Raw genomic sequence first — 14,265 nt, forward strand, 5'->3', positions numbered from 1 at the left:
TTTAATTCCATACTGGCTGTATTTATAGTTAATTTATACCCATTTCTTCTTATGCCCCATTTGTCCTTCCATTTAAATAAGTATTCTTCTTCCACTGTGTTTCCTACTGTCCCTTTTTCACTTCACGCATTTTTGTGATGAGCATGACAGATTAAAGACAACATTTCAGTCTCCTCTCTTGCATGGATTTGCACAGCTAGTCCTGTAATCATTTCAGCAGCCCTATGAACTGGCTGTTTCTGGAATATATGTGATAAGAACTGCAGTTTTCTGGGAGATACCTTATCATTCTCAGCTACTAGAAATACTTCACCTGATACTCTGAAAGTATACGTAGAGCTTTTTCATAGGCACGTCATGTCTGCCATTTTCTGACTAAGATCCATATACTAGATTCTTTGGCACCTTGCTTTAACAACAAAGTATAAATTTATTTTACATTTCTTAAATGAGAAGTCTGAGTTGGGTTAGTAGGTGATTTATGAAACCTAGGTCATTCAGCAGAGAAAGGCCCTATCAGCCACATAAGTACTGCTCACCACTAATAAATAACTAAATAAAAACCAGAGAAAGACCAAACAAAAATACTGAAAAATACTGAAATCCAGCCTAATTCCTGAATACTAATGATCACTCCAAACCCTGCTGCTACTGTGAAATTAGGTCTCATAGATGGACAACGTTTCACAGGCTAGGATCCATTTTGGTTGGGGCTGACAGTTTTTGGAGTTTTTGGATTTTTTTTTTGTTGTTGCTGCTGTTTGTTTTGTTTTGAATCTGAGTAATGACTAGAAGGCATTTTTTAATGACAAAGTTAATATTTAGGTGCCGGGATCTCATCCGCTTGAGAAGATTCAAACCTGCAGGTACTGACTCCTAATACCACTATCAAATCACTTAGGTTGCTCTGAGACTTAACCAGGGAACTTACTCTATCCATGCTTAGATTTGAAATTAGTCAGATTGAGTCATTTTCTCTCAACAAAACCACAGCATCTAGAAATTGCGTCTTCTAGATCTCATTCTCACACACACAAAAAAAAGACCAAAAAAACCACCTTTTTTCCTTAGATTTTCAAAATAAGATATCATTTGATTTGCAATATTAAATTTGAGGAGTCATATAGGAGCAGATAAAGATGTCTTTACGTGTATTTATCCAGAATCATGTACACATACAGGTCACACAGTAATTTCCATTGGGTAATTCAAGTAACACAAGCTTAACTTCTGCAAAAAGCTATCAAGGGATGATTGAAAAGGTCACCAAAACTCTGAAAGATACAGCACTTATTGGCTCATTCACTCCAAAAACGGAATGAACGGAATGTCAAAAGTGCAAAAGGAAAGGTCAATCCACTGCACGCCTCATGCTGAATCCCACTGAAATCTCTACTTCTCTTCACTGAAGTCTTAAATTGGAACAAGGCTTCAGCCAACTGGATTGTGCTAAGCGAATACTATACGTTGAAAGTGAAAATCAACTTGAATAAAAAAGAGGCTGAAAAACAGATGAAGTCAATGAAACTTTACATATATGCGTATGTATATTTAGCAACTATTCGGGTTCCTATTTTTTACTGAAAATATTTTTATTATACCAGTAGCCAGGACAGGTGTTAATAAACAAGCATCCTATGCTGTTCTTAAACAGACATACGCACACAAATATATGTACACATATCAAAGAGAAATTAAAGGATGATGACACGATTTTTTTTAGAAAATTAAACAACCTCCAACTGCACCTGTCAAAAAGCAACCATGCTATTACCACAAATGTGGACTTTCGCAGAATTTACAAAAAAAAATCAGTGTGGCCACATTAAGTGGAATAACAGATCACTCATATATATTTACAAAAATAATAACCTGGCTAACTAACCAGCTGTTACTGGTACTACCTGGCTTTGGGAATCCCCAGTTCCTGAGACCAGTGGGAAAGCAGGAAGGCAGGCTTCCCTTTGGTGGAGGAGGATGAGGTCAGGTAACATACAAACAGCCTGAACAGGCCAAAATCCACGGTCCCTAGTGGAGTGCACCCACAGTCTCAGAGGAGCTGGCTGAGGTCGTTCTCAATTATCTTTGAAAGATCGTTGTGAATGAAGTCTCCCGAAGACAGGAAGAAAACAGATATCACTCCTTTCTTTGAGAAGGGTAAGAAATTGGATTCAGAGAGCTATAGGCCAGTCTATCTCACCTCGATCTCTAGGAAGGAGATGGAGCAAATGATCCTGGAAGTTCTTTCCAAATTTATGAGGACGGTGATGGGAGCAGTCAGCATGCATTCATGAAGTGAAAACCATGCCCGCTCAACCTGATAGCCTTCTACAATAAGAGGACAACGATGCCCAGACAAGTTGTGGAGTCTCCATCAGTGGAGATGCTCAAAACCTGACTGAACACGGCTGTGGGCAACCTGCTTAGCTAACTCCGCTTTAAGCAGGGCCATTGAATTACACCACCTTCAGAGGTCCCTTCCAGCCTCTATGACTGTGTGAAATCTCTCCCTCTTCCAGATTTTGAACAACTTCAGGATCTTGCACTACAGCAGTGCTGGTACAAGACCAGAAGTGTGTGATTTCTTAACTCTGGAAGTCAAGATGATCTACTCTCTGGATTTTATCAGCTCTTTCCTTCATATGTAACAGCATAAGGTTTAAGTCTAGCAGCAAACACAGAACAAATTGCTTATGCCTTCTTTAGGACTGACATGTAATTTGCTGTATCTTGAAAAACAGAACAACCCCTTTGTTTTTATGGATACTGAACAGGAATCCTGGTTATAAAATGTTATTCTCTTTGACAAGTATTTTAGAGTACTGTCTTTTTAATTGGAGACAGAGCATTGCTAAAAAGGTATTCTACAATATAATCATGTATAGACACAAACTGAGTTGCAGATTCCATGTAGAACACTGTTCATGATATTAGATAATATGAAGGATTTGAACAACCCATAATTGCTAACAGGCTGTGTTTAAATAATGTAAGTAGGTTGTTCTTGTTTTTTTTTTTCTCTTTGTTTGTTTTAAATATTTTCCTCATGGATGCAGTTATGTTATTAAACCAAACAAAAACAACCCTTCAGGACACAAAGATCTGCAGTTTTATCCCCTTTGCAGTCATCCCATCGAACGGGCTGCGACCCCCTGCTGATCATCCCAGTATACTTATCTGCAGTCAAGTTTCTGATTCAGGTACAATGAGACACAAGTCTTTCCACTTTCTATATTCCTCCTGCCTTATTAATCGTATTTCATTATTTATTTCCTATCTTAAAACATTATGTTTTGTTTATTGCATTTCAAAATCCATCCTCTGTAATTGAAATGAGTGCATTTCAGTAGTAATCTCTATTTGGACATCGTATAATCATTTGTTAGCATTTGGGAAGTCAGTTGTAGAGTATTTTCATACTGAAGAATGCTGCATTCTTCCTAAATATAAATATGCATTTTAAACGCTAATCAGAATTCCCAAAGCTTCACATGAATGCTATTAAATTTTCATCACTCCTGCCCTAACACCTTTCTTTTAAGTTTTTAGTACAGTGTCCTCTAAAACTTATTTCCTCTTTCATTAGCAGTTAGGACTTTGTTCTCTTTCTGTGGAATAATGACCACTTTTTTCATCGTATTAATAGATTTCAATGCCAGGAAAGGCCACATATGATCTAGCTTGATCTTTTCCCATTAAATTTCAGCCACTAGAGCTGTATCCCTCTGGAACTGATTATACAGACAATCTATTTGACTTAAATTTGACTGACTTTACATTTGACATTTAGATAGAGTGATACAAGAAGATGAATCACTATGTATTTTACAGCACAATGGATATCCTTAAAGCTAGTACATATTTTAGATTCAATATTCGCATTTACATCCAATAGCACTACCACCTCATTGACTTCATAGACCGCTAAAATGTATCATTTTAATTAACCCAACTACTTTTTTGCTAAGGGACATTAAAATACTGAGAAAACAGAACTTGAAGACATTTAGTCACAGATCTATGACAATCTAATACAATTATTTCACAAATGCTACACTTCAGAAAGAACTTTTCTAATTAACAGTCAAATTAATAGTTCATTTGAAACAGCACTGATACACTTAAGTACAATAAAGCTTTAATTAAATTTCAATTCATAAGTAAATTGTTTTGGATGTAAGAACACATTACCATTTCTAATCCCTCTTTGTCTGCAGCTCTCAGCTACTTCTCAGACTATCATACTTCAGGGATAGACTAAACAACCGACTAGCCTTCATGGAATTGGACAGCTGACACTAACATCTTAAAAGTTGAAGATTGTGGTTGATGCTAGGGAACTTAAAAACACATTGGGCCTCTTAAAATATGAATAAAAACAGAAGCAAATTTTAAAATTCAAACAACTGAATTCTAATGTGGACTCATTTGTTTCCTGGCGCATGTCAAATGTCACGCAGCTGAACTTCAAAGTTCTGCTGAAGACAAGGACAGTGCTTTTGGGTTTATCTCCAAGTAGCATCTGTACTGCCTAATTGTTCCTTGCTTTGCTCCTGATACACCTGATTATCCAACACTTTACACAAGATACCCTGCTCTCACACTCCAGCCAGGAGTGAACCCAATAGTATAACATCCTTTTCAAGGAAACCTGGGTGTGCTTGTTAAGGCAGTTCAGATGCTATGAGTGGCAGAACTGTCTTCCAAAGATTAGAAAGAAACAGAAAGGATTTCTGCTGTGCAGCAAGATACTGAGGTGCATGATTCATACCTGCAGAAAACCTGTTCTTTCTTTTTTAAACTAGACATTTTTCCACAACTTCTAAGCTTATTGTAAACATTTGAGATATTATTTTAAAAATAAAAAGCTTTGCTTCTTTTTTTCCTGGATAGCTACAGAACTGAGACAAAAAGCAGATTCAAAATTAGCAGAATATTTCTTCACATAAGCAAGAGCAAACTATTTAAGTAAATACAGTGGGAATTACTTGAAAAAGCTGCTTTTTTATGAACTATGAATAAATTTGTTAAAATAATTATTGCAAAAAAGAACTAAGAAGAATTTAACTGACAATGAAAAATCTTTTGCTTTAAGTCCTAGCAATTAAAGACTTGAATTTAATCATTTAATGGGTTTCTTCATAACAATTTATAAATGGTAAAGAGAAACGTGATTAATATACTCAAGTGAAACATATGAGGTATAGCAAAGAACAACAACTGAAAAGCATGCACAGATATTCCAGCAGTCAGTGAAAAAGAAGCAGCCTAAGAGAACTACTGTGCTGTTCTCCATCAGGCAGACATATTGCATCATTCTGGATATTACTTTCGTTCTGTGAGCTGAAGAGGCTTATAAATACTGTATAGCCAAGCAAGTTAGTCAGTAGATTATATCTATGCTGTAGGCATTGTCAATGAAGTTCAAAATCATAATTAGAATCAGCTCCACCATTCTGTATTATCACATGAAAAAATTGCCCAATGTTTACTTAAATTGGTATTTTTCTGAGATAAGCTTCAGATTCAAGCCTTGATATTTCCTAGTGGGCTACATTTTTGTAACAAAGTTTACCAAAAATTCCCATCAAGTACTGAGAATGGAAGGAACAGCAAGTTACTCCACATTGAGAGCCGACAACGTAAATCATCTCCTAGAAGCAGCGAGTAGGTAGGTAGGACTGATGGTAACACAGATCAATCTAGCGATTGATCAGCTCTCTAGATGTTTTAAAGGGTAAGTTTTCCATTGCTTTGTATCCCTGCTAGTTTATACCTTTTCTTATTTCTACTCACTTAGTGCCTATTTGTGAATGACTTGACAGAAGCAGGGGCTACCTGGCTCTGAAGAGAGTATATTTCCACGTGCAGTATAGCCTGGGGTTAATACAGCAGGAGTTATTGCTGCCCACAGCTCACCAGTTACATGGGCTTTCTGATGGGTGTGAGATAAAGGATATAGGTAGATTATGAACATGATCACACAATACAGAACAATTGAGGTTGGGAGGGACCTCTGGAGATTATCCAGTCCAACTCCCTGCTGAGCAGGGTCACCTAGAGCACATTGCACAGGATCACATCCAGGCGGGTTTTGAATATGTCCTGAAGAGACTCCATGGCCTCTCTGGGCAGCCCGTGCCAGTACTGTCACCCTCACAGTAAAGAAGTGTTTTCTCATTTTAGTCGGAACTTCCTGTGCTTCAGTTTGTGCCCATTGCCTCCTGTCCTGTTACTGGGCGCAACTAAAAAGAGACCGGCTCCATCCTCTCGACACCCTCCCCTCAGATATTTATACATATTGATGAGGTCTCCCCTCAGTCTTCTCTTTTCCAAGCTAAACAGGCCCAGCTCTCTCAGCCTGTCCTCGTACGACAGGTGCTCCAGTCCTCTGATCATCTTCGTAGCCTTCCGCTGGACTCGCTCCAGTAGCTCCACGTCCCTCTTGTACCAGGGAGCCCAGAACTGGACGCAGTACTCCAGGTGTGGCCTCACCAGGGCTGAGTACAGGGGGAGGATCACCTCCCTTGACCTGCTGACAACAACTCTTCCGAATGCAGCCCAGGATACCGTTGGCCTTCATGGCCTCAAAGGCACATGGCTGGCTCATGGGTCATCCTGCTGTCCACCAGGACTCCCAGGTCCCTCTCTGCAGAGCTGCTCTCCAGCACGTCGGTCTCCAGCCTGTACTGGTGCTTGGGGGGTTGTTCCACCCTAGGTGAAAGACCCTGCACTTGCCTTTGTTGAGCTTCATGAGGTTCCAGATCACCCAACTCCCACTGATCCCACTGAATGGCAATGCAGGCCTCTGGGGTATCAGCCACTCCTCCCAGGTTTGTGTCATCATGTTCTTAACATTTTTTTATTTAAAAAAATAAATTAACATTTTTTCTTACTTTAAAAAATCTGAGAAACAGAAGCAGCAGGTGAAAGGAGGATAGGAAACATGGGCAGTACTGATGAGAAGGTGTGACATATTTTTGTGAAGAAAAACAACATATGTTTTGTCAAATACTGCAGAAATCACCCAAGGATAGAAACTGAAGTATCCACAATGAAAAAGACACACACACACATACACACACACAAACTAAATCTAAAACTCAAATTTAAAACAATAATGGATGAATGAGATTTGCAAACATCACAAATCACAAGCAGGAGAGATTCTAGACTTTTAGTAGATATAAAAATAATGGTAAATGCCATACACTTGAGAGAACTGTCTCCTTTCTCAGTTTTCCTATAGAAACAGCAGCCATAAGGTCTTGAAGACCTAAATTTCAAAAATTGTTTGTCTCTGATAAAGAGGCCACAACTGAGATAAAATGATATAGCTGGCTATCAGAATATGGTAATTTGACACTTATCAGAGGAGAGCAACACGTTATTTAATTATAACAATTTCTGTTCCCTCAGTCTGTAGAATATTAGTCAGAATAGTAAGCCTTTGTAGTATGTGAAAAATGTACTGCAAGAAACGATGTGTTCAAATGGTAAATGGAAAGATAATTAATTAAAATCTTCTGCAGTTTTTAAGATCCAGACATTAGGAAGTGTAATTCAAATTTTCATGCTGTCATTTTGTATTGCTTCTCTCACTGACTACCACTTTCTGAAACCATACCCAAAATTAAAGCCTAACCTGTACTGGAGAGTGAAGCTTCTTTACAGCTGCTCTTAAAAGTTGGATGCCATGACCATGTCATGGAACATATAGTCAAAAATAAAGAACACAGAAGGAAACATAGAATAATGGAATCATTCAGGTTGAAAAAGACCTCTAAGATCATCTCATCCAACCTTTACCCTAGTACTGAAGTCCACCATGAAACCATGCTACTAAGTTCTACGTCAACACGCTTCTTGAAGACCTCCAGGGTCTCCAAGACAACGTCACTGCACATCTCCAGATCACCCCCTCAGTTTTCCTAACCCTATCCATTGCTTCATTAGACAGCTGGAGGAACCCTTATTGCTTTTGATCTGTTGAAAACTTCCATCATTGGTGATGAAAGTTGAAGAGGGCACCTACACACAGTCACACAGTCATCAGAGGTCACTTCATTGCCAGGCTGCAAAAGGTTCTCCTTCCAAGTACTTTCAATCTGAGGCTGCAAAACAACCAATTTTTCAGTTCAAAGTGCGAATCAAACTTCTTTTGTTCAACCAAACAGGAAAAAAAATAAAAGAAATTCAGTTCAGAATTTCTGCCCAATGAATCAATAGTGATTTCAGGCACTCAGCTGCGATCCAGACGATATTTCACAAGCCCATAAATTAGAACAACTTCAAACAGAGGGGCCGAGAGGCTGATCCCATGGTGCTCTACAGCTTTATGGTAATGGCGTTGTTCTGAGGACTCAGAGACTTCAATTCAAATCTCTGTACTGAATTAATACAGAGGCTTAAATACAGATTTCATGCATGCCAGTCAAATCTGCCTGCAGACCCATTGTTCATGGTTATCTCAAAACTTAATTGAAAATGCTTCACATTTAATACTGCTGGGGATTATTGACTGTGGGCTGAAACTTCCCGGTTTTGAAATTATTGCTGGAAGACAGAACAGGGCAAGGTAACTGCCTATGGCACCTTTTCCAATTTGTAAGACCCTACTTTAAAACAGATTAAAAAATCCTAGTGAAACTATTTTTAAAACTTGACCTAAATTCAGAAATTTCATGCACTGTAGCAGTACACTGTGATGGGTGGTGGAGTAAAATATATACTGAAAAATCTGCCTTAGTTAAAATCCTTTGATTTTTTTTTTTTAATTACAGTGTATTTCTACAATTCTTTCTCAATCACAACCTTTCTTAATAGAAGCATTGCTTCTAAAGAAACAAGTGGTGATTTCAGAATCTGATTTTACAATTCAATTCAAATATTTCTGGAAGTACAGTATTTTTATCATTTGCGATTTGGGAGTAAAATTTAAATTTTGACAACTGTCAGAAGCTGACATTCTAAAGCAATTTCATTCTTCCCCTGTTACAATGCTACGATAGTCATATAATCTTCTAAAAAGACAATGTAACTAAATATAGTATTAAAAAGGCAAAATCACCCAGCATTAATTTTTATTATTTTTAAAGCATATCGCTGTGTTTTTGTAAAATCTGTCTCAAAAATCTGTGATATTTGGACAACATATCAAATGCCAACCACCCTTCATAACAAACAGCTCTTGAAGTTGCTTTCATAAACTTAAACTACCATGATATAGAACAAAATATTGAAAAGTGCAATGAATACTAGAAAAAATTTAACCAGAGCTGTAACAGAATTGCATCTTTTGAAAATGCTGCAGAGAATAAGTGCAGGCTCTTAGTCCTCAGCTGGCTTTAACAAGAAGCAATATCTTCATCGGTTCAAGACCTCCCCAACAGCCTGAACTATTAGGGATGTATACAGAAAATCACCTGTATTCATTGCATGCTTCGTTACTTTTTTCTTACTTCCCAGGTGTATGGAACCAATTACAGGGGAAAAGCATATTGGGACTGTATAAGGTTTATGGGATGCTTAGTGGGGAAACCATAGGTGAGGATGATCAAGATGGCATGGGAAGGAACAAGCAAAGGAAAATGGAGGAGTAAGAGGATAAAAGGAAACAAATTTGCAAACAAATTACTGGTCAGTGTACTTCCCTAGCTATGCCTTGTGGTATATATGAGTTGTATACGTGGATTTGTGTACGTGTGCCTCCTGTGAATATATGCTCAGCCCTACTGCTGCTTGGAGCTGGAGATGCAGCTGCCTCACTACTGGATTCAGCAACCCCTGGCACTATTTATGTGTATAGAATCTCTTTGATATTCTATACAGTGTCTGCTCATTCATCAGAAGTGCTTTAAATCATTTTGCAAAGGGAACATTAATGTCTTTCAAAAGGTAAATTCTCTGAGAGATGAAATAATTAATGGATTTGAAAACAGACTGAAAGAGCTAGCATTAGAGAATTTGCATAGAATGACATTTAGCATGCTATATTTCCTAGGATGAGCACTGCAAACATGAATAACCATTGGATTCACTTCTAAATGTAACAAGCAATTCAAAATAGATTATGAATATTTTTGAATAATGAGATAGTTTTCAGGCTACAGCTTCAATGACTTGTTGAATACACAGCTTCAAATCTCCATGCTCAAAGCTTCCTGTTGCACAAATGGGAGCCGTCAGAGAGACGGGCGAAAAGCAAGTTACAGAGTACCTCATCATAGACACTATTGGCAAAATAAAGAGTATGCTTATTATACACACAGGTTCTTTCAAAAATGTAGACCAAAATTCATTCTCCCATAAAGAAGGACTGACCACAAGTCCAACTTCATCTTTCAGAAATGGAGATTAAGATTCATTTGTCTAAAATTAACTCCTGCTCTTCAATTATTTCTTTCTAGAAACATACAAACGTACACACAGACTTCTCTCTCTAGAAACAGTGGTCACTAACTTCTGTAAGCAGAAAAAAAAAAGTTCTCTTGTATTTCACTGAAGAGGATTACAAGTAAACTTAGGGAGAACATAATTTTAAGTGAAAAGGCAAGATATTTTTTTTTTTTTTAAATAATAGCCCCTAATCCATGTAGGAAGAATAGCTCAGGTTACTTAGACAAATTCTAAGTGATAAATTATTAGTATCAGCTCCTTCTTCATATTTGCCAGATTCAAACCAAATATCCAACAATTCTTTCATTCAGCTCAGACTTTGGAAATAATGATCAGTCAGAAAGACTCAGAAAAATGCCAAAAAATCCCTCAAGCAACCCATGCTTAGATATTAGAGTAACAGATAATTTTAAATATTAGTGCACATCAACCCTTCATTCTGAATGCTGTCCCTGGGACTCAGAGTTGAAAACAAATGCAGAAGTGAGACTTCCTCATTTGTTTTTTCTATAAAAATGATCTCCTTCTCCATGTCAGATGGTGGTTATATTGTGATACCCAATGGCTTCTACAGAAATGCCTTTAGGAAGTAATTCTACTTCCATGTGTTTCATTATTTATTTATATTTATAAATTAGGAAAAATGCTGGAGAACTCACAAAGAGAGAGGAAGCCTACATCCATTCGTTGAATTCCCATTGACCAAGTGAACCAAAGTGCAATTCATTCAACTAAGGTTTGTAATATTTTAAATTTAACCACTACAACCAAGATGTTCCAGGAATGTTTTTAGATACTAATGGGAGCAACTATTTAAAAACAAACAAACAAAAACCAAATCAGGACAGAGGAAAAAGTAGGTTGTTGTAAGTGAGGGCTCCTAGAAAGCCTACTGCAGCCAACTTTCCTGAGCAAGTACATAAAAAGCCATCAGTTTAACGTGCTATGAGAAAAGTTCACGCCCTGGACTTAAATGTAAATTAAAAAAAAAAAAAAGCTTACTAGCAATGATTTCAGTGTGAGAAAGGATCAAAACTTGAGGAAGAAGGGGGAGAAGGGTTTTAAAAAAGAATAATCTCTCTATGCTATGCTGTTGTTATTGAAATCAAAAGAGGCATATGAGCTAAAATAGCATTATTATATATTGTTATAAAAAAGCTGGCATTGTGTATGTGAATTTAAGAAGGGCATCAAAAACACACTTTTTAGCATGTTCCATCACCAAGAAAAATGTTGCTAAGAATATTAGTCATTTTGTGTCAGTTGTTGATACATACTTTCAAGTTTACTGACGCTCATAACAGCACATGGATCGTATTCTCTTTATGCAATGTGCATAAATCTCAATGAGCAGAAAATTAATTCTACCTCTAGTTTTATGTTGTCTTCAAACATGAAAAATGTCAACTGATATTTTCTGTTCCTTGATTGAAGTATAAATTTCAGATTATTGTGCGAAGTTGCATCTACCCTCCTTGAAAAGCCGAATTTTAAACACGCAACAACCTGCTGCTGGACCTAATCATGTTTCTAATGAAGTTTTAAGTTATTTGCCAGAAAATTTCTAGGAAAATTATACTAAAAGCACTGATTTCCTAAGACAGACATTTCATAAGTCATTTAATAGACACAATAAATATACATAATCTATTTCCTTGTCTTGTTTCCCTTGGCACTCTAAACTGCTTCTTAATAAATTTATTTGACCTGAGCTCAACAGACCAACAATTCTTTGTAGACTTTCATGTGAATCAGAGCCTGAATGTCTCATCCACAGGGAACATCCTGCTTCTCTAATGATCAATAAAGGATCAATTGCAATGATCAATAAAGGAGCAACTGCATTTAGACATCTACGCCAGGGAAACATGCCAGTCTTGTCCTCTCCCCAGACCGTATTTCTTGTTTTTTACGAGTTCCTCTTTGATCCTCTGCATTTCTCAAGCTTTATAGTTTCAGGGCCTAGGGTTATTAGAATCAAAAAAATATACAAAAATCTCACTCCTCCCAAAATTTCAATAAGCAGAAGACTGTCTGCTTTCCCTCACCTCTAATGAACGAAGACACAAATGACAAACATCAGTGCTTCGTTTGCTCCCCGTCTCGGAGATATTTTACACAGCTCTGACAACATGTGAATAAACAGCCATGCTGCAAATTATTCAGTCATATAGCAACTGGATAATTTCACTTACATGGCTTTGAACTGAAGCTTATTTTGTCTTTTTTAAGACCTACGGGACCAAACCGGACATATAATAGAATTATTACGGGATACACACACACACACACACATACATACACGCTTAAGAGTTTTATACGTAAAATATTTACTTTTTCATAAAACTGTGTGAAATGCAAAAAGAAAAACATTAAAAATCTGTTGATTTTTTTTTTTTTACAACTCAGCTTTGTAAATCAAAACTGTTGATCATCAGAATTTTCTACAGCTATCCAAGTATAATGTATCCTTCAAGATTCCAAGAGTCTTAAAGCTATACATTCTTTCTTAAAGCTATATATTCTTAAAGCTGTATATTCTTTTCATCCACATTCCTTCCAAAGTATTTCACAAATGATAGAGTACACTTGTTACACACCTATCAATGGAAAGCAAGTCTGTCCAGGATGAATTACAACTGTATATAGTAGCACAAAACAGTATAAAGCAATTTAAGACAGGAAATGAGGAACACCAGAGCCAGCTGTAACTGCAGGAGACATTTTTAGGTTGATGGTGTAATTATCCAAGCTGGAATTTTTCCAGAAAATCAACAAGCAATAGTCTGGAAAAACACAGCCCCAGTTTATTAATCCAGCTCTGTATGCCACTGAGCTAAACATACCATTCCACGTTGCACCAAGGCTGGTCTAGTTTATGTGGCTCGTGTGCTAATAACGGCATTTGGCATCTCCTGCTTTCTTAATTAGGGACTCGTGTTGTACAGACCCAAAAAAGCTGCTCCACTTTTCTGACATACGTTTTTCTAGGCTGCAGTGTTGACAAAAGATGTCTGTATCATTCTGCACAATACTGCTTAAACTCTCTATTCGTCTCTCTACTGCCTGCACCTTAAAATAAATACATAAAAAAATACCAAAACAAAACAAAAAATAAAGGGGGTGGATTTTAAAAGAATAAAAGGCTTGTTGGCAATTAAGAAGTCAGAAAATCATTTTCAGGAAGAAAACCAAAACTCTCCACAGCATTCTTCTTAAATGTCTTTAGCTTTACAAAGCATAAATGTGCAAAGAAATCATTGTTAACTACCATAATGATCTATTGACAAAGAAAGCTAAATAAGGAGCTCAGACACAGTGCTAATGAATGTGGTGCATAAGCCTGGATCAGAGAGCATGACTGATGGATCAGGGCTGATGACTCTGAGACAGTAGAAAGCTCCTCGAGACAAGCTAGCAAAATTGAGTCAGCATCACAGCCCCAAAGGAAGATAGCTACAAATTTAGAGGGAAAACTGAAGATGCTCTTCTAGAATGTGACATAGCACAAAATAAGTAATGTAAGCAACAGGAAACTGAAGTAGCTGACAAATGAAACTTCATGACAGAACAACCAAGCATCAGCATCAAAATTCTAAAAGAAAACAGAAACAAAAACAAAAAACTGGCATAATGTTCTACATAAGAGAATACAGCAAACACTGAACTTATTATGATGTGCTAGTGATTGATTAAAAAAAAAAAAACACAGAAACAGGAAAACTGTGAAATCAAATATATGTATAGTGTAAGACAGCCTCAATATAGAACAGACTGGAATATTCACAGGTCAACATTTATGTGTACAGGATTGTAACCCTGCCCACTCGTATGATCACTTGAGTCCAATTTCTAAGAACTGAAAAA

General features: G+C 37.1%; 1 protein-coding gene across 12 annotated transcripts in view; it reads right to left on the minus strand.

The window, feature by feature from the left end:
• The window catches only part of CTNNA2 (catenin alpha 2), a 475,915-nt gene that overhangs the window by 362,943 nt on the left and 98,707 nt on the right, over positions 1 to 14,265 (minus strand). The gene's annotated exons all lie outside the window — the stretch shown is intronic.

The sequence above is a fragment of the Anser brachyrhynchus genome (assembly GCF_964034855.1).
Source record: "Anser brachyrhynchus genome assembly, chromosome: 4".
NCBI classification, from domain to species: domain Eukaryota; kingdom Metazoa; phylum Chordata; class Aves; order Anseriformes; family Anatidae; genus Anser; species Anser brachyrhynchus.